This window comes from Tachyglossus aculeatus, chromosome 2, assembly GCF_015852505.1.
Source record: "Tachyglossus aculeatus isolate mTacAcu1 chromosome 2, mTacAcu1.pri, whole genome shotgun sequence".
Lineage (NCBI taxonomy): Eukaryota > Metazoa > Chordata > Mammalia > Monotremata > Tachyglossidae > Tachyglossus > Tachyglossus aculeatus.
The window spans coordinates 143,788,289-143,813,309 of record NC_052067.1 but is presented as its reverse complement, the minus strand read 5'-3'; the positions used below and the strand labels follow the sequence as shown (position 1 = coordinate 143,813,309).

At 44.9% G+C, this 25,021-nt stretch overlaps 1 protein-coding gene across 2 annotated transcripts in view; it reads left to right on the top strand.

Annotated features, from left to right (window-relative positions):
* The first annotated feature begins 8,272 nt into the window (after positions 1–8,272).
* The window catches only part of SINHCAF (SIN3-HDAC complex associated factor), a 64,204-nt gene continuing 47,455 nt past the window's right edge, over positions 8,273–25,021 (top strand). Inside the window, exon 1 of one of the 2 annotated variants that reach the window (XM_038740128.1) lies at positions 8,273–8,389. The gene's annotated coding sequence lies outside the window, so the exon portion shown is untranslated. The remainder of the gene's footprint in view (positions 8,390–25,021) is intronic. The other variant, XM_038740119.1, reaches the window with a different exon arrangement.

Here is a 25,021-nt window from a genome sequence, read left to right as displayed (position 1 = left end):
ATAGTAAGCGCTTAATAAATGCCATCAAAAAAAAAAAGTAGACAGGCATCAGTAGCATCCAAATAGATAGAGTTATAGAGCTATGCACATCATTAATAAAATAAATAGAATAGTAAATATGTACAAATACACACAAATGCACCCACTAGGGTTGGCCTGACTCCAAAATTTCACCTGGAAAAACCTCTCTAGGAGATCAGGAGAAGGTCAGGGGTGAGGGCTGTGCCTCAATTATCTCATCTGGAAAATGGGGATGAAGACTGCGAGCCGCCCCGTGGGACAACCTGATCACCTTGGAACCTCCCCAGCGCTTGGAACAGTGCTTTGCACATAGTAAGCGCTTAATAAATGCCATCATTATTATCATTATTATTATTATTATCTGAGGGGCAGATTCCTCCTTCAATTCCATCCGCTGCCGGCTCTGAGCAGCTCCTTGACGCTTGGGACTCGAGGCCTGTGGGAGCTCCGAGCTGGTAAATAGCCTCTTGGAGTCAGTCAGTCAAGCATATTTATTGAGCGTTTACTGTGTGCAGAGCACTGTACTAAGCGCTTGGGAGAGCGCACTAGAACAGACACCTTCCCTGCCCACAAGAAGCTTACAGTCTGGAAGGGGAGACCGACATTAATAGACGTAAATAAGTGACAGATAAGGACCTATGTGCTGTGGGATTGGGAGGGGGGATGAATAAAGGGAGCAGAAGAGAGAGGGAGACCTTAGGCAAGTCATTTCACTTCTCGGGGCCTCAGTCACCTCATCTGTAAAATGGGGATTGAGACTGACCCCACGTGGGACAGGGACTGTGTCCAACCCAATTTGCTTGTATTCACCCCAGTGGTTAGTACAGTGCCTGGCACATAGTAAGTGCTTAACAAGTGCCATAATTATTATTATTTATTGAGCACATATTGTGTGCCCACCACTGTACTAAGTGCTTGGGAGAGTACTGTACAACAAAATTGGTAGACACATTCCCTGCCCACAATGCGCTTACAATCTAGTGCTTCCAGGGCTTCCCTTTTAGACTGTGAGCCCACTGTTGGGTAGGGACTGTCTCTATATGTTGCCAACTTGTACTTCCCAAGTGCTTAGTACAGTGCTCTGCACACAGTAAGCGCTCAATAAATACGATTGATTGATTGATTGATTGATTGATTCCAGGTGGCCTAGTAGAAAGAGCATGACCTTGGGAGTCAGAGGACCTGGGTTCTGATGCTTGCTCTGCCAATTTTTTGTTGCGTGGCCTTGGGCGAGTCACTTAATTCTCTAGGCCTCAGTTTCTTCAACTGTCAAATGAGGATACACTATCTGATGACCCTCCTATTAAGACCGTGAGCCCAAGTGGGACAGGGACTGTGTCCAACCTGATTAAATTGTATCTACCCCAGTGCTTAGAACAGTGCGTGACACATAGTAAATGCTTCACAAATATAATAATACTATCATGATGATGATAATATAATATTATGGGACATACCCACCCAGACCCACATCATCGTCTCAGGCCGCAAAATTCCAGCCCACTAGGCTGTGTGCCTTGATTGCCACCATGCTTTCACTTGTACATATTTATTCTATTTATTTCATTTTTGTTAATATGTTTTGTTTTGTTCTCTGTCTCCCCCTTCTAGACTGTGAGCCCACTGTTGGGTAGGGACTGTCTCTATATGTTGCCAACTTGTACTTCCCAAGCGCTTAGTACAGTGCTCTGCACACAGTAAGCGCTCAATAAATGCAATTAATTGATTGATCCTATTTACATAATAATAATAATGATAATAATAATGGTATTTGCTAAGCACTTACTATGTGCCAGACACTGAACTAAGTACTGAGATGGATACAAGCAAATCAGGTTGGACACAGTCCTTGTCCCACGTGGGGCTAACAGTCTCAATCCCCATTTTCCAGATGAGGTAACTGAGGCACAGAGAAGTCAAGTGATTTGTCAAAGGCCACACGGCAGACCGGTGGTGGGACTGAAATTAGAACCCGTGACCTACCCCTGTTCTCCACGATGTGAATCCCTCAGGTGATAATTCTAGATTCTAAAGGGGTATGGGTTTTTCTGAACAAAATGCCTTCATTCATTCAATCGTATTTATTGAGCGCTTATTGTGTGCAAAACACTGTACAAAATGCTTGGGAGAGTACATGGTTAGAGAAGCAGCATGGCCTAGTGTCAAAAGCATGGGTTTGGGAGTCAGAGGTCATGGGTTCTAATCCCGGCTCCGCCACTTGTCAGCTGCGTGACCTTGGGAAAGTCACAACTTCTCTGGGCCTCAGTTCCCTCAACTGTAAAATGGGGATGAAGACTGTGAGCTCCACGTGGGACAATCTAATTACCTTGTATCTACCCCACTGCTTAGAACAGTGCTTGGCACATAGTAAGCGCTTAACAAATACCAACATTATATTATATTATTCCAGTGCTTAGAACAGTGCTTGGCACATAGTAAGTGCTTAACAAATACCATTATTATTATTATTATTACACAATAACATTGCAAACCTTTGGTTTACTAAGATGATCTAACGGATGTGGGTCTGGGATTAGGAGAATCATTATCAGAGCCAAACAGTAGCTTTAACCAACTTCCGGAGAACCTGGGTTAGCATTCATTAAGGTGAAAACTTCTAACAATGAAATTAGGCCAAGGACCACTCATTTTGGAGTCAGAAGAAAGGAGAGTAGATGAGGGCATGTTGTAGGATCATTTTCACTGTGTTTTTTTTATCTTGGATTGTATCATTTCTGTCATGGGATCATATACTCTAGGGTCCAGAAACTTTGCTATTTTTTTAGGCATTATTTCAAACCACAGAACTCTGCAGATTGATGGGAATCTAGAAATAATTATTGGGAGTAATTATAATTAGTACTAAGTGCTTTTAGTGCTCGCTTTGAACACCCTTGTTAACTATTTGGACTTTGAAATTTTGAAACGTGTCCGTTGTGTTGAAAAGAAACCGCCTTGAGAAGCAACTTCCTCAACACCTTGAAATCTCACTCCTTGGGATTTATGGCTGGTTTGAAACTGTTGAAAATTTTCTAATTCCTTCCAAAATCACTGCCCGTGTACTTACTGCAATTTTTGGTCATAGTTCACCAATACTCTAGAGCTACAAAATTCTGCTTTTGTTTTTAAATGCAACTCAACTATCGGTTTTTCCATTAAGCACTCCATTTCGGTTACAATTGAGTAGTTTATAAAATGAACACAGAGGTAAGTTTAAAGTGGCTTATCATGTCAATAGCATTTTATTGTGAGAGCCTAATGTAATGCCTGTTGCATTATATACCAACTGCTGTTCTTCCCTCAACAATGGCTCATTTGTGTTTATTTATTCATTAATATTGATTAATCAGACCTCCGCTATATCAAGATAGTTAACTTTTTCTTCGCTCTGATCCTACTGGACAAGACTCTCCAATAAATCGATCCAACTCTGTGCTGAGCATCGTATTGTGTTTCCTGGGGGAATACAACAACAATAATAATAATAATAATGGTACTTGTTAAGCGCTTACCATGTGCAAAGCACTGTTCTAAGCACTGGAGGGATACAAGGTGATCAGGTTGTCCCACATGGGACTCACAGTCTATCCCCATTTTACAGATGAGGGAACTGAAGCACAGAGAAGTTAAGTGATTTGCCCAAAGTCACACAGCTGACAATTGGCGGAGCCGGGATTTGAACCCATGACCTCTGACTCCAAAGCCCGGGCTCTTTCCACTGAGCCATGCTGCTTCTCTAATAGAGAAAGGGGACATGATCCCTGCCTTCAAAGAGCTTACAATCCAGCTGGGGAGACAGATGTTAAAATCACTGACAAAGAGGGGAAGTTATAGTATAAGTGTATTATACTATATATAGTATAAATAATTGTATAAGAATATTTTTATCATCATCATCATGATAGCGTTTGTTAAGTGCTTACTATGTGCCAAGCACTGTTCTAAGCAATGGGGTAGATCCAGAACAGAATTGTGACCTTGGGCAAGTCACTTCACTTCTCTGGGCCTCAGTTACCTCATCTGGAAAAGGGGGATCAATACTGTGAGGCCCACGTGGGACAAGGACTGTGTCCAACATGATTTGCCTGTATTTTCCGCAGCGCTTAGTACAGTGCCTGGCACGTGGTAAGCGCTTAATAAATACCATGACTATTGTTATTTTTATCCCTTCTAGACTGTGAGCCCGTTGTTGGGTAAGGGCCGTCTCTATATGTTGCCGATTTGTACTTCCCAAGTGCTTGGTACAGTGCTTGGCACACAGTAAGCGCTCAATAAATACGATTGAATGAATGATTGAATGAATGCCTGGCACATAGTAAGTGCTTCACAAATACCATCACTGTTATACAAGGTAATCAGTTTGGTCACAGTCCCTGTCCCGCATGGGGATCACAGGCTTAATCCCCATTTTACAGTTGAGGTCACTAAGGCCCAGAGAAGTGAAGTGATTTGCCCAAAGCCGCACAGCAGATAAGTGGTGGAGCCAGGATTAGAGCCCATGACCTTCTGACTCCCAGGGCCGTACTTTATCCACTATGCCAAGTTGCTTCTCATAGTAGACGCATTCTCATATAGAAGCAGCGTGGCTTAGTGGAAAGAGCAAGGGCTTGGGAGTCAGAGGTCATGGGTTCTAATTCCGACTCCACCACTTGTCAGCTGTGTGACTTTGGGCAAGTCACTTCACTTCTCTGGGCCTCAGTCCCCTCATCTGTAAAATGGGGATGAAGACTGTGAGCCCCACGTGGGACAACCTGATCATCTTGTATCCACCCCAGGGCTTAGAACAGTGCTTGGCACATTGCAAGAGCTTAACAAATACCATTATTATAATTAATATTATTAGTAGTAGTCTGTAAGTGGTATAGACTGTAAGCTCCGTGTGGGCAGGGAACATCTCTACCCACTTTTTGGTGTTGAACTTGCCAAAGCACTTAGTACAGTCCTCTACATACAGTAAGTGCTCAGTAAATATGATTGATTGATTGACTGCTTAGGGGAAAGAGGCACAAATGCATAAATGACACAATAGGGAGGGAAAATAAGGTAGTGATTCGTTCATTCATTCGTTCAATTGTATTTATTGAGCGCTTACTTTGTGCAGAGCAAGGTACTAAGCCCTTGGGAAGTACAAGTTGGCAACATATAGAGACGGTCCCTACCCAACAACAGACTCACAGTCTAAAAGGGGGAGACAGACAAAAAAACAAAACAAGTAGACGTGTCAAAGTCAACAGAACAAATAGAATTACAGCTATATGCATATCGTTAACAAAATAAATAGAATAGTAATAATAATAATAATAGTTTTGGTATTTGTTAAGCACATACTATGTGCGCATCACTGTTCTAAGTGCTGGGGAGGGTACAAGGTGATCAGGTTGTCCCATGTGGGGCTCACAGTCTTAATCCCCATTTTACAGATGAGGTAACTGAGGCACAGAGAAGTGAAGTGACTTGCCCACGTTCACACAGCTGACAAGTGGCAGAGGCGGGATTTGAACCCACAACCTCTGACTCACAAGCCTGGGCTCTTTCCCCTGAGCCATGCTGCTTCTCTAAATATGTACAAGAAAAATAAATAGAGTAATAAATCTGTACAAATATATAAAGTGCTGTGGGGAGGGGAAGGAGGTAGGGCTGGGGGGATGGGGAGGAGGAGAGGAAAAAGGGGCCTCAATCTGGAAAGGCCTCTTGGAGGAGGTGAGCTCTCAGTAGGGCTATCAGTAGTGATGAGAGGTCACTTGCGGAAGACTTCTGGGGGAGATATGATTTTACTAAGTCTTATTTACTGTCAATTCCATTTCCCTTTTTTTTTCCCAGTTTGAGTTTTGTCCATTTCAGCAGTAGGTTTTTAAAATGCACTATTCCAGCTAATTTAGTTTACACTAATCAGGTGGAGAAGCAGTGTGGCTCAGTGGAAAGAGCCCGGGCTTGGGAGTCAGAAGTCATGGGTTCTAATCCCGGCTCCACCACTTGTCTGCTATGTCATCATCAATCGTATTTATTGAGCGCTTACTATGTGCAGAGCACGGTACTAAGCGCTTGGGAAGTACAAATTGGCAACATATAGAGACAGTCCCTACCCAACAGTGGGCTCACAGTCTAAAAGGGGAAGACAGAGAACAAAACCAAACATACTAACAAAATAAAATAAATAGAATAGATATGTACAAGTAAAATAAATAAAAAAATAAATAGAGTAATAAATATGTACAAACATATATGCATATATACAGGTGCTGTGGGGAAGGGAAGGAGGTAAGAAGGGGGGGATGGAGGGGGGACGAGGGGGAGAGGAAGGAAGGGGCTCAGTCTGGGAAGGCCTCCTGGAGGAGGTGAGCTCTCAATAGGGCCTTGAAGGGAAGAAGAGAGCTAGCTTGGCAGATGGGCAGAGGGAGGGCATTCCAGGCCCGGGGGATGACTTGGGCCGGGGGTCGATGGCGGGACAGGCGAGAACGAGGTACGGTGAGGAGATTAATGGCAGAGGAGCGGAGGGTGCGGGCTGGGCTGGAGAAGGAGAGAAGGGAGGTGAGGTAGGAGGGGGGCGAGGGGATGGACAGCCTGGAAGCCCAGGGTGAGGAGTTTCTGCCTGATGCGCAGATTGATTGGTAGCCACTGGAGATTTCTGAGGAGGGGAGTGACATGCCCAGAGCGTTTCTGGACAAAGATAATCCGGGCAGCAGCATGAAGTATGGAGCAGCATGAAGTATGGATCTTGGGCAAGTCACTCACTTCTCTGTGCCTCAGTTACCTCATCTGTAAAATGGGGATTAAGACTGTGAGCCCCATGTGGGACAACCTGATCACTTTGTATCCCCCCAGGGCTTGGAACAGTGCTTTTGGAGGAAAATCCAATTCCCTTTTCCCACTCCTGGGAAAAGTACCAATATGTACTTCCCAAGTGCTTAGTACAGTGCTCTGCACACAGTAAGAGCTCAATAAATATGATTAAATGAATGAACAGTGCTCTGCACACAGTAAGCGCTCAATAAATACGATTGAATGAACGAATGAACATTGCACATAGTAAGCGCTTAACAAATGCCATCATTATTATTACTATTCTCTGGGCCTCAGTTCCTTCATCCGTCAAATGGGGATTGAGGCAGTAAGGCCTACATGAGGCAGGGACACCACTTCAGAGTTTAGCACAGTGCCTGGCCCCTAGTCAACCCTTAACAAATACCATGATTATCGCCATTATTCATTCATTCATTCAATCAATCGTATTTATTGAGTGCTTACAGTGTGTAGAACACTGGACTGAGAGCTCACCTCCTCCAGGCCTTCCCAGACTGAGCCCCTTCCTTCCCCTCCCCCTCGTCCCCCTCTCCATCCCCCCCATCTTACTACCTTCCCTTCCCCACAGCACCTGTATATATGTTTGTACATATTTATTGCTCTAGTTATTTATTTATTTTACTTGTACATATCTATTCTATTTATTTTATTTTGTTATGCTTGGTTTTGTTCTCCGTCTCCCCCTTCTAGAATGTGAGCCCACTGTTGGGTAGGGACCGTCTCTATATGTTGCCAACTTGGACTTCCCAAGCGCTTAGTACAGTGCTCGGCACACAGAAAGCGCTCAATAAATACGATTGATTGATTGATTGACTAAGCGCTTGGGAAGTACAAATTGGCAACATATAGAGATGGCCCCTACCCAACAGTGGGCCCGCAGTCCATAACGGGGACTGTTTATTTACTTGTTAATTTGTTTATTATAAACAAAAAGTCAGAAGTCGTGGGTTCTAATCCCTCCTCCTCCACTTGTCAGCTAGTGTGACTTTGGGCAAATCACTTGACCTCTCTGGGCCTCATCTGTCACACAGGGATGAAGACTGTGGGGCAACCTGTAGCACAGTGCTTTGCACATAGTCAGCAATTAATAAATACCATCTTTATTATTATTATAAATAAATAAGAGCTCGAGATGGAGGGAGGAACCCCCTCTCCCTCAGGGCGGCCCCTCACGAGGCGTCGGTTGACGTCACGCCCTCCCCGCCATCTTTCCCGCTTCTCCCCATAAAAGGACAATAGAGGCCCGCGCGGGGGCGCGCACGCCGTACGTACGCGCCCCCCACGTAGCACGTACGCGCGCGGCGCCCCCCTCGCCCCCCGCGCGCGCCCCCGTATGCAAATGAGCTCGATTCACGGGAACCGGGGCCCGGGAACGGCGCATGCGCAGACGGGAGGCCAACTCTTCCCACCTTCCAGGAGCTTTGCAAGGAGGAGCTGGGAGACACATTCTGCAAAAAGCTGGGAAGAAGGGATTGCTTAGTGCACAGCAGTCACACACACAACACTCACACACACAACACGCCCCCACCGAGCACGTGCCTGAGCCTGGAGAGCAGCTCTTTAAAAGGTGAGTGACTTTATCTTCTCCCCAACCCATTCCCTTGGCTTCCAGGTTGTTTTTTGGGGGACAATCCAATTCCCCTTTCCCACTCACGGCCAGGAAGTTTTGCTTGGGAAAGTCGTGATTTATTTATGTTTTTCCACCGAAGCTTGTTTTTTGCTACTTAGGCGGTGTTCAAACCTCCCTTTTATTGGGCAGTGTTGAATTTTAGCAGTCACCAGAAAGTAGGGAGGGGGAAAGGAGCAAAGGATGAGATAGAGGGGGTCGCAGCAGTTCAGTAGGCGCTTAAGCAGTAGCAGGAATACACATTCATTCAGTCGTATTGAGCGCTTACTGTGTACAGAACACTGTAGTAGTAATGCACATGTGCTTGGCGTATAGTAAGCACTTAACAAATGCCGTAATTATTATTGCTAGGTGCAGGGTACTGTACTGAGCGCGTGGAAAGTAATAATACTAATGATGACATTTATTAAGCGCTTACTGTGTGAAAAGCATTCATTCATTCAGTCGTATTTATGGAGCGCTTACTGTGTGCAGAACACTGTACTAAGCGCTTGGGAAGTACAAGTTGGCAACATATAGAGACTGTTCCAAGTACAGTTTGGCAGCAGGTAGGGACAGTGCCTGCCCAACAACGGGCTCCCAATACTAGTAGCCACCAGGGCCACGTTGAAAAGGAGCTGCAGAAGTTCATTCATTCAGTCGTATTTATGGAGCGCTTACTGTGTGCAGAGCAGTGTACTAAGCGCTTGGGAAGTCCAAGTTGGCAACAGATAGAGACGGTCCCTACCCAACAGCGGGCTCACAGTCTAGAAGGGGGAGACAGACAACAAAACAACTAAGGAAAGAGCCCAAAATTGGACTTTCCAAGCTCTTAGTGCAGTGCCCCGCACCCAGTAAGCGCTCAGTAAATAGGATGGCATGAATGACCGAGCAGGGAGCGCTCAATAAATACCGAATGCACCCCCCAAACAGGTCCTATTTGGGGGATAATGGCAGGATGGCAGGGGAGGATTGATGGTCGTGGCTGAGCTGGGCAGGGGATTTGGGGGTGGTCCATTCATTCAGTCGTATTTATTGAGCGCCTACTGGGTGCAGAGCACTGTACTAAGCGCGGTCTGGGTGGTTTTGGGGGTTGGGAGCCTTGGCAGGCACGAGGCCTGATCTCCCCAACTCCACTCAGATGCCACAATGAGAGGCAAAACACGCGGCCGCTGCGAAATAGAGCTGGATTGCAATCCCTCCCGGACCCTGGATGCATGTCTGCATGCATATATGCATGCATGCGTGGATGGATGCATGCAACGACACCCCCTTTTTATCCCTCCCCTCCAGCACCCCCTTTTTAGGACCTTTTTTTTCCCCTCCCGGGCTGCATACACCTGTAGCTTTTGCAGGAGAATTTTTGCAAGGTTGAGTCTGCAGCTGGGAAATGCACTTAAATGTATGGAAAAATTGCCTCTTTTTCCCGCTTTTGGAAGGCAGGAGGGGGGTGGCCAACGTGGTCGGGAGCGGGGGAGACTCCCCACGCAGGCAGGGTGTCTGACATGACACGTGCACAGAGAGACCTCTCCGGCCTGCACTTTTGATTTTAGTTTAATCCTTTCCTGGGGTGGGGGGCAGGTTTTTTGGGGGGGGGGCATTTTGCAGGTGCTTGGGCGTTGATTTGATGGGGGGGTGGGCTGGTGAGGGCGTCCAAACAGTATTCCCCAAGCCAGAAAGTCCCTGAACTTGTTCCTGGAAGCTTGGGACCTTCAGGACTCGCTGCAAAGAGTTGCATGAAAATTCTGCAGCCCTGGAGACAGAGAGGGGTGGAAGGACTTCTTTTTTGGTAGGGGGATAAAAGGGGGAAGGGTGTTAGACCCTGAGCGAACCGTTGGTCGCCTCTCCCGGGGTTGCAGGGAGGCAGAGCCGGGCCGGACAGAAAACAAAGAGAGCTGGCATGTGGTGGCAGCCAGCTCAGCTCCCAACTGCCGGTGTGGCTGTAGTTGCAGCCTGGAAACAGGCGATTCCTTCATTCCCTCCTATTTATTGAGCGCTTACTCTGTGCACAACACTGTACTACAACTAATAATGATGGTGGGATTTGTTAACCGCTTTCTGTGTGCCAAATGAATAGTATTTGTTGAGCGCTTACTCTGCACAATAATAATAATGGTGATGTATTTAAGCGCTTACCATGTGCCAAGCGCATAGTATTTATTGAGCGCTGACTCTGCACAAGGTACTTTAATACTACTAATAATGATGATGGTATTTGTTAGGTGCTTACTATGTGCCAAGTGAATAGTATTTGCTGAACACTTACTGTGTGCACAGCACTGTAGTAATAATAATGATGGTGGGATTTAAGTGCTTACATGTGCCAAGTGCATGGTATTTATTGAGCACTTACTCTGCACAATGATAATAATAGTTATAGTATTTGTTAAGCGCTTACCATGTGTCAAGCAGAAAGTATTTATTGAGCGCTTACTCTGCACAAGGTACTTTACTACTACTAATAATGATGATGGTGTTTGTTAGGTGCTTACTATGTGCCAAGTGAATAGTATTTGCTGAACACTTACTGTGTGCACAGCACTGTACTACTCATAATGATGGTGGGATTTGTTAAGTGCTTACTGTGTGCCAAGGGCATGGTATTTATTGAGCGCTTACTCTGCACAATAATAATAATAGTTACAGTATTTGTTAAGCACTTACCATGTGTCAAGCAGATAGTATTTATTGAACGCTTACTCTGCACAAGGTACTTTACTACTAATAATGATGGCATTAGGTGGTTACTATGTGCCAAGTGAATAGTATTTACTGAGCGCTTACTGTGTGCACAACACTGTACTACTAATATTAATGATGGTGGGATTTGTTACCCGCCTTCTATGTGCCAAGTGCATAGTATTTATTGAGCGCTTACTCTGCACAATAATAATGTGATGGTGTTAAGCGCTTACCATGTGTCAAGCGCATAGTATTTATTGAGCGCTTACTCTGCACAAGGTACTTTACTACTGCTAATAATGATGATGGTATTAGGTGGTTACTATGTGCCAAGTGAATAGTATTTACTGAGCGCTTACTGTGTGCACAACACTGTACTAATAATAATAATGATGGTGGGATTTGTTAAGTGCTTACTATGTGCCAAGTGCATGGTATTTATTGAGAGCTTACTCTGCACAATAATAATAATGGTGATAGTATTTGTTAAGCACTTACTATGTGTCAAGAGGATAGTATTTATTACCTTCTCTAATACACATAATATTTACTGAGCACTTACTATGTGCAGGACACTGTAATAGAGAAGCAGCGTGGCTCAGTGGAAAGAGCCCGGGCTTTGGAGTCGGAGGTCATGGGTTCAAATCCCGGCTCTGCCACTTGTCAGCCGTGTGACTTTGGGCAAGTCACTTCACTTTTCTGGGCCTCAGTTCCCTCATCTGTAAAATGGGGATTAAGACTGTGAGCCCCCCGTGGGACAACCTGATCACCTTGTAACCTCCCCAGCTCTTAGAACAGTGCTTTGCACATAGTAAGCGGTTAATAAATGCCATTATTATTACTATTATTATTATTAATGATGATGATGATGGTATTTAAGTGCTTATTATGTCCCAGGCGCATAATATTTATTGAGCGCTTACTGTGTGCAGGAGACTGTAATAAGAATAATAATAATGAGGATTGTATTAAGCACTTACTATGTGCCAAGTGCATAGTATTGAGTGCTTACTGTGTGCTGAGTTCTGTAATTCATTCATTCAATCATATTTGTTGAGCACTTACTATGTGCAGAGCACTGTACTAAGCGCTTGGGAAGTCCAAGTTGGCAACATATAGAGACGGTCCCTACCCAACAGCGGGCTCACAGTCTAGAAGGGGGACACAGACAACAAAACAAAACATATTAACAAAATGAAATAAATAGAATAGTAGTAATAATAATGATGATGATGATAGTGTTGTTTAAGTGCTTACTACCTGCCAAGCGCATAGTATTTATTGAGTGCTTACTGTGTGCAGAGCATTGTACTAATAATAATGATGATGGTATTTGTTACGGCTTACTATGTGCCAAGCACATAGTATTTATTGAGTACTGAGTACTTACTGTGTGCAGGGCACTGTAATAATAATAATGATCATGGTGTATAGGTGTAAGGGCACTTTGATAATAATGATAGTGGTATTTGTTAAGTGCTTACTATGTGCCAAACAAGGTAATCCGGTTGTCCCATGTGGGGCTCAGAGTCTTCATCACCGTTTGACAGATGAGGTCACTGAGGAACAGAGAAGTGAAGTGACTTGCCCAAAGTCACACAGCTGACAATTGGCGGAGCCGGGATTCGAACCCACGACCTCTGACTCCGAAGCCCAGGCTCTTGCCACTGTGGCATGCTGGTTTTCAAATGTACTAAGCGCTTAAACCATCCTCCATTCCCCCAGCCCTCTTAAAATAACGATAATAATAATGATGGCATTTGTTAAGCGCTTACTATGTGCCAAGCACTGTTGTAAGCGCTGGGATAGATACAAGGTGATCCGGTTGCCTGCAGAGGATACAGGCAAATCAGGTTGGACACAGTCCCTGTCCCACGTGGAGCTCACGGTCTTAATTCCCATTTTCCAGATGAGGTAACTGAGGCACAGAGAAGTTAAGTGATTTGCCCAAAGTCACACAGAGAAGCAGCGTGGCTCAGTGGAAAAGAGCCCAGGCTTTGGAGTCAGAGGTCATGGGTTCAAATCCCTGCTCTACCAATTGTCAGCTGTGTGACTTTGGGCAAGTCACTTAGCTTCTCTGGGCCTCAGTTCCCTCATCTGTAAAATGGGGATGAAGACTGTGAGCTCCCCGTGGGACAACCTGATCACCTTGTGACCTCCCCAGCGCTTAGAACAATGCTTTGCACATAGTAAGCGCTTAATAAATGCCATCATTATTATTATTATTATTAGTGGCGGAGCTAGGATTTGAACCCACGACCTCTGACTCCCAAGCCTGGGCTCTTTCCACTGAGCAACGCTGCTTCTCATCTGTTTTGCAGAGGAGGGAATTGTGGTGCAGAGAAGTGACCAGACCAAGGTCACCCAGCAGATGGGGTGTCTAGACTCTATACTGAGCTATTCTAGACTGTGAGCCTGCTGTTGGGTAGGGACCGTCTCTATATGTTGCCAACTTGTACTTTCCGAGCTCTTAGTACAGTGCTCTGCACACAGTAAGCGCTCAATAAATGCGATTGAATGAGTACAAGTGACTTGCCCAAAGTCACACAGCTGACAAGTGGCATAGCCGGGATTAGAACCCATGACCTCTGGCTCCCAAGCCTGAGCTTTTTCCACTGTGCCACACTGCTTCACTGCTTCTCTCAGTAGCGCTCAATAAATACAGTTGAATGAAGGAAATAGTGACTGAGGGCCTACAATATGATTGATTGATTGGAATCCTATCCTAAGCATTTGGGAGAGTAATCAGTCAATCAGTGGTATTTATTGAGCACTTACTGGGTGTGGAGCATTCATGCATTCATTCACTCGGATTTATTGAGCGCTTACTGTGTGCAGAGCACTGTACTAAGCGCTTGGGAAGCACAAGTCGGCAACATACAGAGACGGTCCCTACCCAACGACGGGCTCACAGTCTAGAAGGGGGAGACAGACAATAAAACAAAGCATGTAGACAGGTGTCAAGTCATCAGAATAAATAGAAATAAAGCTAGATCATCATCATCATCATCAATCGTATTTATTGAGTGCTTACTATGTGCAGAGCACTGTACTAAGTGCTTGGGAAGTACAAATTGGCAACATATAGAGACAGTCCCTACCCAACAGTGGGCTCACAGTCTAAAAGGGGGAGACAGAGAACAAAACCAAACATACTAACAAAATAAAATAGGATAGATATGTAGAAATAAATTAAATAAATAAATAAATAGAGTAAAAAAATATGTACAAATCAATCAATTGTATTTATTGAGCGCTTACAATGTGCAGAGCACTGTACTAAGCGCTTGGGAAGTACAACTAAGTGCTACAAACATATATACATATACACACATATACATGTATACATATATATACATATATAGATGCACATCATTAACAAAATAAATAGAATAATAAAAATGTACAAATAAAATAGAGTAATAAATCTGTACGAACATCTATACAGGTGCTGTGGGGAGGGGAAGGAGGTAGGGCCGGGGGGATGGGGAGGAGGAGAGGAAAACGGGGGTTCAGTGTGGGAAGGCCTCTTGGAGGAGGTGAGCTCTCAGTAGGGCTTTGAAGGGAGGAAGAGAACTAGCTTGGCGGATTCATTTAATCGTATTTATTGAGCACTTACTGTGCGCAGAGCACTGTACTAAGCGGTTGGGAAGTGCAAGTTGGCAACCTATAGAGACGGTCCCTACCCAAAGATGGGCTCACAGTCTAGAAGGGGGAGACAGACAACGAAACGAAACATGTGGAGAGGTGTCAAGTCATCAGAATAAATAGAAATAAAGCTAGATGCACATCATTAACAAAATAAATAGAATAGTAAATATGTACAAATAAAATAGAGTAATAAATCTGTACAAATATCTATGCAGGTGCTGTGGGGAGGGGAAGGAGGTAGGGCGGAGGGGATGGGGAGGAGGAGAGGAAAAAGGGGGCTCAGTGTGGGAAGGCCTCTTGAGGAGGTGAGCTCTCAGTAGGGCTTTGAAGGGAGGAAGAGAGCTATCTTGGCGGATTCTTTTAATTGTATTTATTGAGCGCTAACTGTGTACAGAGCACTGTACTAAGCGCTTGGGAAGTACAAGTTGGCAACCTATAGAGACGGTCCCTACCCAACAGTGGGTTCACAGTCTAGAAGGGGGAGACAATGGCGGATGTGTGGAGGGAGAGAATTCCAGGCTGGTGGGAGGACGTGGGCTGGGGACCACTGTATGAAATGCCCAGGAGAGCAAACAGTTATATTTATTGAACACCTACTGTGAGCGGCACACTATACTAAGCTCCCGAGAGAATAATCAATCAGCGGTATTTATTGAGCACTTAAGGCGCATGGAGCGCTGTAACTAGCGCCTGGGAGAGAACAGGACAACAGAGTTAGTAGCCTTGGGCCATGCCCACAGCGGGCATCCAGTCCAGAGGAGGGGGAATAGTCTAGACTCCCTGGGATCAGGGTTGGGGAGAGATCCTGTCGAATAGCTTTGTTGAAGGGGACTCTCTCTGGAGCGCTCAGTCCAGTGCCCTGCACACAGTGAGGGCTCAATAGATAGGATTGATTGGTTCATTCATTCAATTGTATGTATTGTGTGCCTCCTGTGTGCAGAGCACTGTACTAAGCGCTTGGGAAGTGCAAGTTGGCAACATATAGAGACGGTCCCTACCCAACGACAGGATCACAGTCTAGAAGGGGGAGACAGACATTCATTCATTCAATCGTATTTATTGAGCGCTTACTGTGTGCAGAGCACTGTACTAAGCGCTTGGGAAGTACAAGTTGGCAACATATAAAGACGATCCCTACCCAACAGTGGGCTCACAGACAAACAAAACAAAACATGGAGATGGGTGTCGATACCATCAGAATAAACAGAAGTATAGATTCATTCATTCAATCGTATTTATTGAGCGCTTACTGTGTGCAGAGCACTGTACTAAGCACTTGGGAAGTACAAGTCGGCAACAGATAGAGACGGTCCCTACCCAACAACGGGCTCACAGTCTAGAAGGGGGAGACAGACAACAAAACAAAACATATAGACAATCCTGATCACGTTGTATCCCCCCCAGCGCTTAGAACAGTGCTTCGCACATAGTAAGCGCTTAACAAATACCATCATTATTATTATGTAGACAGGTGTCAAAATCATCAGAACAAATAGAAATATAGCTATATGCACATCGTTAACAAAATAAATAGATTGATAGAGGAAGAAAGGAGCTGAAGAGGGGAAAAACTTGAATTTCAATATTTAATATTCAGTATTTAATATTTCAATATTTTTGGCCCCTTGGGTTTGCGTGGACATGCGGTGGAGGGGGCTGCGCCGCGGGGAAGAGAGAAGTCGCAGGCGTCCAGCGTGTAGCACACCGTGCTCTCTGCAGTGAGCGCTCAGTAAGGTCCATCCATCGATCGCAGCTGGAAGATCCATCCGGCGGATCAGGGCTGGATCGCCACCTCAGCTGACAATCATGGGGAAGTTTCATGCTACCATTCATTGTCGTATTTATTGAGCGTTTACTGTGTACAGAGCACTGTACTAAGCGCTTGGAAAGGACAATTAGGCAGCAGAGAGAGACAGTCCCTGCCCAACAACGAGATCACTAAGGAGAGTGAAGAAGGAAAACATGCATGTCCCTTTTTTCTTTTGTGTGCCTTTGTGGGATTGGGATCAATTCAGTCAGTCGTATTTATTGAGCGCTTACCGTGTGCGGAGCACTGTACTAAGCACTTGGAAAGTACAATAGAGAGAGATAATCTCTGCCCACAGTGAGTTTACACTCTAGAGGAGGCAGGGAGGGGAGCAGAGAAAGGAAAGTTGGCAGGTTTTACTTGTACATATTTACTACTCTATTTTGTTAATGTGCATATAGCTGTAATTCTATTTATTCTGATAGTTTTAACACCTGTCTACATGTTTTGTTTTGTCTGTCTCCCCCTTCTAGAGTGTGAGCCCGTTGTGGGCAGGGATTGTCTCTTTATTGCTGAATTGCACTTTCCAAGTGCTTAGTACAGTGCTCTGCACACAGTAAGTGCTCAATAAATATGATTGAATAATAATAATGATGGCATTTGTTTAGCGCTTACTGTGTGCAAAGCGCTGGGATGAATGGGGGGAAAATCAGTCCTGTCCATGTGACCTCAGTCTGGTTTTTTGTGTGTGTTGTCCCTGCCTCCCAATCCCAAGATTACTGCTAGCTCGCAGATTATTGCTTATCGAAATGTGTCCCCTTTTCATTCATTCATATTTATTAAGTGCTTACTGTGTGCAGAGCACTGTACTAAGCGCTTTCTATGGCAACTTTGCTTCAGCTATCCCTCTTAACGGGGTCTGTCTTGGGAATGGTTAACAATTCCTCTTTTTAAAAAAAAAAATTATTTTTCTGTGGAATCTCCAAGGAAAAGTGCAGGACTTGAGATATTGATAGATTCGGGAGATGGATTGGAAGATGGGCCTGGCAGGCCTTGCCGGGATTCTTGCGAACAGTTTAATAATTGATTTTGCAAGATTTCCCGAGTCTTGCTGCCAATCTTTTATTAAAGGAGGAGTCTGAACAATTTCCATAAAGGAGTTCACCGATCCCTGATGGTATTCGAGGCATTTCTGATATCCTCTATAGGGGTAAAGCTTCTCTTCTTTAAAGTGACGGTTTTCTGGATGAAAACAGGCTTGATTCTTGTGCTGTCTCTCTGATGTTTGAATATTTGTTTGACCATTGTGTCTGTTTTTAAAAATAGAATGACTAAAGGGGAGATAGACAGGAGTTGTGAGGAGGTGAAGTCTTGAGAGGGAATATCTTTGTTCCAGACAGTTGATTTCTTCCCAGTTGTCATTTTTTTTTTAATTTGTATTTCTCCAGGTTTCCCTTTCTAGTTAACTTCTGGTGCTGGCTTAAGTCCTATTCTAAAATTGTAACTTTGACCCTTTACCATTCCAATAATAATAATAATAATAATAATAATAATGGTATTTGTTAAGCGCTTAGTATTGCAGGCGGTAGACTGCATTCTAGAATTCCAGTAGCCAACACCAAATGGTGTTTCTGCTTCTGTTTTCCCTGTTTCTCTTTTCTTGGGAGTATTGGTTTGATGCCGTATTATAATAATAATGATAATAATGATGGCATTTGTTAAGTGCTTACTATGTGCGAAGCACTGTTCTAGGCGCTGGGCGGATACAAGGTGATCAGGTTGTCCCACTTGGGGATCACAGTCTTCATCCCCATTTTACAGATGAGTTAACTGAGCCACGGAGAAGTGAATTGGCTTGACCAAAGTCACACAGCTGACAATTGGCGGAGCCAGGATTTGAGTAATAATAATAATAATAATAATAATGATGGCATTTGTTGAGTGCTTACTATGTGCAAAGCACTGTTCTAAACGGTGGGGAGGATACAAGGTGATCAGGTTGTCCCATGTGAGGCTCACAGTGTTAATCCCCATTTTACAGATGAGGGAACTGAGGCCCAGAGAAGTGAAGTGGCTTGCCCAAGGTCACACAGCTGACAAGTGGTGGAACCGGGATTAGAACCCATGACCTCCGACTCCCAAGCCCGGGCTCTTTTCACTGAGCCACGCTGTGTACTTTCCAAGCGCTTAGTCCAGTGCTCTGCACAGTAAGGGCTCAATAAATGTGATTTGAATAATAATAATAATGATGGCACTTGTTAAGCACTTACTATGTGCGAAGCACTATTCTAAGCGCTGGGGAGGATACGAGGTGATCTGGTTGTCCCACATGGGGCTCACAGGCTTAATCCCCATTTTACAGATGAGGTCACTAAGGCACAGAGAAGTGAAGTAACTTGCCTAAGGTCTCACAGCAGACAATTGGTGGAGCTGGGATTTGAACCCATGACCTCTGACTCCCAAGCCCGGGCTCTTAATGAATGACTGATCAATTTAGAGCCTTCCCTGAGAGTTATGAGGTTACTAGAAAGTGATCAGGTGGATGTTACGGCTTTTTAGTTTTAGTATCCTCTCAGACAGTGTACACCCCCCAAAATAGTGTTTAGAATTAATTTGTTGCTTTTCTTTGACTTAACTGTCCTTTGGCTATTTTTAACTGGAAATACTAACTCCGAGCAGAAGTTGTCATCTTCAGTATTTATTGTGGGCCTACTTGATAGTAACAATAATAATAATAATGGCATTTGTTAAGCGCTTACCATGTGCGAAACATTGTTCTAAGCACTGGGGGGGATACAGGGTGACAGTCTTCATTCCCATTTTACAGATGAGGTAACTGAGGCCCAGAAAAGTTAAGTGACTTGCCCTCAGTCACACAGCTGACAATTGGCAGTCGGGATTTGAACCCATGACCTCTGACTCCAAAGCCCATGCTCTTTCCATTGAGCCACGCTCCTTCTAGACTGTGAGCCCATTGTTGGGTAGGGACCGTCCCTATATGTTGCCAATTTGTACTTCCCAAGCGCTTAGTATAGTGCTCAGCACACAGTAAGCTCTCAATAAATGCTATTGAATGAATGAAGGGTGGGTGTCATTTGCCGTTGGGAGTCTTGGCTTTTTGTTTGGCATTTTCATCCCTTCATTCAGTCGTATTCACTGAGTGCTTACTGTGTGCAGAGCACTGTACTAAGCATTTGGGACAGTCCAATACAACAATAAACAGACACATTCCCTGCCCACAGTGAGCTTACAGCCTAGAGAGTGGGAGGGAAGCAGGCCCCTTCATGAGTAGAGTCCTCACTAGAACTTTGTCATTTCTCATTGTGAGAAGCAGCGTGGCTCAGTGGAAAGAGCCCGGGCTTTGGACTCAGAGGTCATGGGTTCAAATTCCACTGCCAATTATCAGCTGTGTGACTTCAAGCAAGTCACTTAACTTCTCTGTGCCTCAGTTCCCTCATCTGTAAAATGAGGATGAAGACTGTGAGCCCCCTGTGGGATAACCTCATCACCTTGTAACCTCCCCAGTGCTTAGAACAGTGCCTTGCACATAGTAAGCGCTTAATAAATACCTGTATATATGTATATATGTTTGTACATATTTATTACTCTATTTTACTTGTACATATTCTATTTATTTTATTTTGTTAATATGTTTTGTTTTGTTGTCTGTCTCCCCCTTCTAGACTGTGAGCCCGCTGTTGGGTAGGGACCGTCTCTATATGTTGCCAACTTGGACTTCCCAAGAGCTTAGTACAGTGCTCTGCACACAGTAAGCGTTCAGTAAATACGATTGAATGAATGAATGAATAATAAATGCCATCATTATTATTATTATTTGTGCATTAGCAGAGCACTTAGCACAGTGCTTTGCACATGGTAAGCGCTCAACAAATACTCTTGAATGGGTGAATGTATTCTGCTTGCCCCAGAGACTCTCGCTCTCTGTCTTTTCTCGTTTATCCTTTGGCTCGAGTGGAGTATTTGATTCGACAGTGGAAGAGAAGCAATGTGGCTCAGTGAAAAGAGCACGGGCTTGGGAGTCAGAGGTCATGGGTTCTAATTCCGGCTCCGCCACTTGTCTGGTGCGAGACCTTGGGCAAGTCACTTAACTTCTCTGGGCCTCATCTGGAAAATGGGGATTGAGACTGTGAGCCCCATGTGGGACAACCTGATCACCCTGTATCCTCCCCAGCGTTTAGAACAGTGCTTTGCACATGGTAAGCGCTTAACAAATGCCAATTATTATTATTATTATTATTATTATTATTATTATTATTTTATTATCAGTCTCCAATGGCCAATTGAATGAATTTGCTTTTCATCAAAATGGATGAATTGGGGGTGATTTGGTGAGCAAGGACTTTGAGTATGTGTTGCTGGTTTTTTATTTATTTTTTTAAGGGAGTGGGTGGGGGGAAAATTGGGGAGAAAAAAAAATCCCTTTTGAGACTTTTTCTAATTAACTTAATAATAATAATAATGTTGGCATTTGTTAAGTGCTTACTATGTGCAAAGCACTGTTCTAAGCGCTGGGGGGGATACAAAGTGATCAGGTTGTCCCACGTGGGGCTCACAGTCTTAATCCCCATTTTACAGATGAGGTAACTGAGGCTCAGAGAAGTTAAGTGACTTGCCCAAGGTCACACAGCAGACGTGTGGCGGAGCGGGGATTCGAACCCATGACCTCTGACTCCAAAGCCCGTGCTCTTTCCACTGAGCCACGCTGTGAAGGTATTTTATCATCTTGTGTCTTGGAGTTTTTGTTTTCCTTTTTCTGGTTTTTACCATCCTGGATGTAAAATCCATGAGGGTAGGAACCATGTCTACTAAATCTGTTTTACTGTCCCAGATTCTAAACCCGCTTGCTGTGTGGCCCTGGGCAAATCACTTAACTTCTCTGGCCTCCACTGTAAAGTAGGGGTTAAATACTTGTTCTCCCTCCAATCAATCAATCAGTGGCATTTAATGAGTGCTTACTGGTTGCAGAGCACTGTACTAAGTGTTTGGGAGAGTTCAGTATAACAGAATGGCTCAGTGGAAAGAGCCAGGGCTTGGGAGTCAGAGGTCATGGGTTCTAATCCCGGCTCCGCCACACGTCTGCTGTGTGACCTTGGGCAAGACACGTAACTTCTCTGAGCCTCAGTTCCCTCATCTGTAAAATGGGGATTAAGACCGTGAGCCCCACGCTGGACAACCTGATCACCCTGTATCCCCCTTCAGCGCTTAGAACAGTGCCTCGCACATAGTAAGCGCTTAACAAATGCCATCATTAATTAATAATTAATAGAGCTTACAGTGTAGAGGAGGAAAAGGATGTTAATAGAAATAAAAGTGCTGTGAGGCAGAGGGAGGGGAGAATAAAAGGGTAAATCCAAATGCAACGGGGACGCCGAAGGGAGTGGGAGAAGAGAAAATGAGGGCTTAGATGGGAAAGGCTTCTTGGTGGAGATGTGCACTGAAGGTGAGGACAGTGGACATAATAAAATAATAATAATGATAACGATGGTATTTAAGTGCTTACTATGTGCGAAGCACTGTTCTAAGTGCTGGGGTTGATACAAGGTAATCAGGTTGTCCCATGTGGGGTGCTCAGTCGTAGTCCCCATTTTACAGATGAGATAACTGAGGCACAGAGAAGTTAAGTGACTTGCCCAAGGTCACACAGCTAAGTGTGTATAATTATATAGCTATATATATGTGTATATATAGCTGTATTCATTCATTCAGTCATATTTATTGAGTGCTTATTGTGTGCAGAGCACTGTCGAGAAGCAGCGTGGCTCAGTGGAAAAGAGCCCGGGCTTTGGAGTCAGAGGTCATGGGTTCAAATCCTGGCCCTGCCAATTGTCAGCAGTGTGACTTTGGGCAAGTCACTTAACTTCTCTGTGCCTCAGTTACCTCATCTGGAAAATGTGAGTTAAGACTGTGAGCCCCCTGTGGGACAACTTGATCACCTTGTAACCTCCCCAGCGCTTAGAACCGTGCTTCGCACATAGTAAGCGCTTAATAAATGCCATCATTATTATTATTATTATTATTATTGCTACTAACCACTTGGGAAGTACAAGTCGGCAACATACAGAGATGGTCCCTACCCAACAACGGGCTCACAGTCTGGAAGGGGGAGACAGACAACAAAACAAAACATGTGGACAGGTGTCAAAATCATCCGAACAAATACTCCCACACTCTTCCTTCTGCCTTGGCTCCTGCGGTTAAACTTTGTGGTTCCACCTCCGAATGGGAGGTGGGGGACGGAGGGCGGGGGTCATCTGGACCTTGGAAGGAGCAAATTGGGTGGAAAGGTCCCCTCCCCCTGGGAAGATGGTCTAGGATCAGCCAAACCCGGCTTGATTTCCATAAAATGACGACTGCGACATCATCACTTGACACGGCGTCGGTGACATAATCCATGTGAGAGCCTAGGCACCTCTTTGCTTGGCTTTTAGACTGTGAGCCCGCTGTTGGGTAGGGACTGTCTCTGTATGTTGCCAACTTGTACTTCCCAAGCACTTAGTACAGTGCTCTGCACACAGTAAGCGCTCAATAAATACGATTGATTGATTGATTTAGTAGGGTCGATAGCCACCCTACTAGGTGTCTCTTAGGGATGGAGTGTATTAGGGGAGCATTCTGTTCTGTGCTGTGTGAGAAGCAGCATGGCCCGGGGGCTAGAGCACGGGCTTTGGAGTCAGAAGGACCTGGGTTCCAATCCCGGCTCTGACACTTGTCTGCTGTGTGACCTTGGGTAAGTCTCTTCACTTCTCTGGGCCTCAGTCACCTCCTCTGCAAATCAATCAATCAGTCGTATTTATTGAGCGCTTAATGTGTGCAGAGCACTGTACTAAGCGCTTGGGAAGTACAAGTTGGCAACGTATAGAGACAGTCCCTACCCAACAGTGGGCTTACAGTCTGCAAAGTGGGGATAAGACTGTGAGTCCCGTGTGGGACGGGGACTGAATAATAATAATAATGGCATTTATTAAGCGCTTACTAAGTGCAAAGCACTGTTCTAAGCGCTGGGGAGGTTACAAGGGATCAGGTTGACCCACGGGGGGCTCTCACAGTCTTCATCCCCATTCTACAGATGAGGTAACTGAGGCCCAGAGAAGTGAAGTGACCTGCCCAAAGTCACACAGCTGACAATTGGCAGAGCCGGGATTTGCACCCATGACCTCTGACTCCAAAGCCCGGGCTCTTTCCACTGAGCCACGCCAACCCAGTTACCTTGTATCTACCCCAGTGCTTAATACAGTGCCCGGCACATTGTAAGCACTCAACAAATACCACAATTGTTAATCAGTTCCTTTCTGGAGATGTTCTGCCCTGAAGCCTCAGGACTGAGGTTCCTCTGTAGGTCCCCCACCTCAGTGCAGTTCAGGAATATTCAATTCAGAGAAGCAGCATCATCCAGTGGAAATAATCACAGTGATGGTATTTGTTAAGTGCTTACTATGTGCGAGGCAGCTATAATTCTATTCTAACGGTTTTGACACCTGTCTGCATATTTTGTTTTGTCGTCTGTCTCCCCCTTCTAGACTGTGAGCCCGTTGTTGGGTAGGGACCATCTCTCTATGTTGCCAATTTGTACTTCCCAAGCACTTAGTACAGTGCTCTGCACACAGTAAGCGCTTCATAAATACGATTGAATGAATGAATGACTAAGTGGCGGAGCCAGGATTAGAACCCATGACCTCCGACTCCCAAGCCCGGGCTCTTTCCACTGAGCCATGCTAATAATTATAGTATTAAGTGCTAACTATGTGCCAGGCACTGTCCTAAGCGCTGGGATGGATACAAGCAAATTGAGACGAACACAGTCCCTGCCCCACATGGGGCTCCCAGTCTCAATCCCTATTTTCCAGATGAGGTAACCGAGGCCCAGAGAAGTGAAGCGGCTTGCCCAAGGTCACACAGCAGACAAGTGGCGGAGACGGGATTAGAACCCAGGCCCATGCTCTCTCCCCTGTGCCCCGCTGCTTCTCGTGGTCACATGTTGGATATATGTAGAGGGAGCTTGTTCCAGGCCCTAGGCAGGATGTGGGCGATGAGGTGGGGGAGAGTGAGGTACCCAGTGCTTAGAACAGTGCCTGGCACATAGTAAGCACTTAACAAATGCCATCATTATCATTATTATTATTATTACAGGGATTAGGCTGGCATTAGAAGAGGGAAGTCTTGCAGTAAGAAATAATAATAATAGTGATGGTATTTGTTAAGCGCTAACTATGTGCAAAGCACTGTCCTAAGCGCCGGTGGACGTTACAAGGTGAGCAGGTTGTCCCATGTGGGGCTCGCAGTTTTAATCCCCATTTTACAGATGAGGTAACTGAGGCACAGAGAAGTTGTGACTTGCCCAAAGCCAATCCAGTGCTTAGAACACTACATTATTATTATTATTAGTAGTAGTAGTAGTAGTAGTAGTAGTAGTATTACCCCAGCACTTAGAACAGTGCTTGGCAACTTAGTAAGCACTGAACAAACGCCATCATTATTATTATTATTCAGCGCCC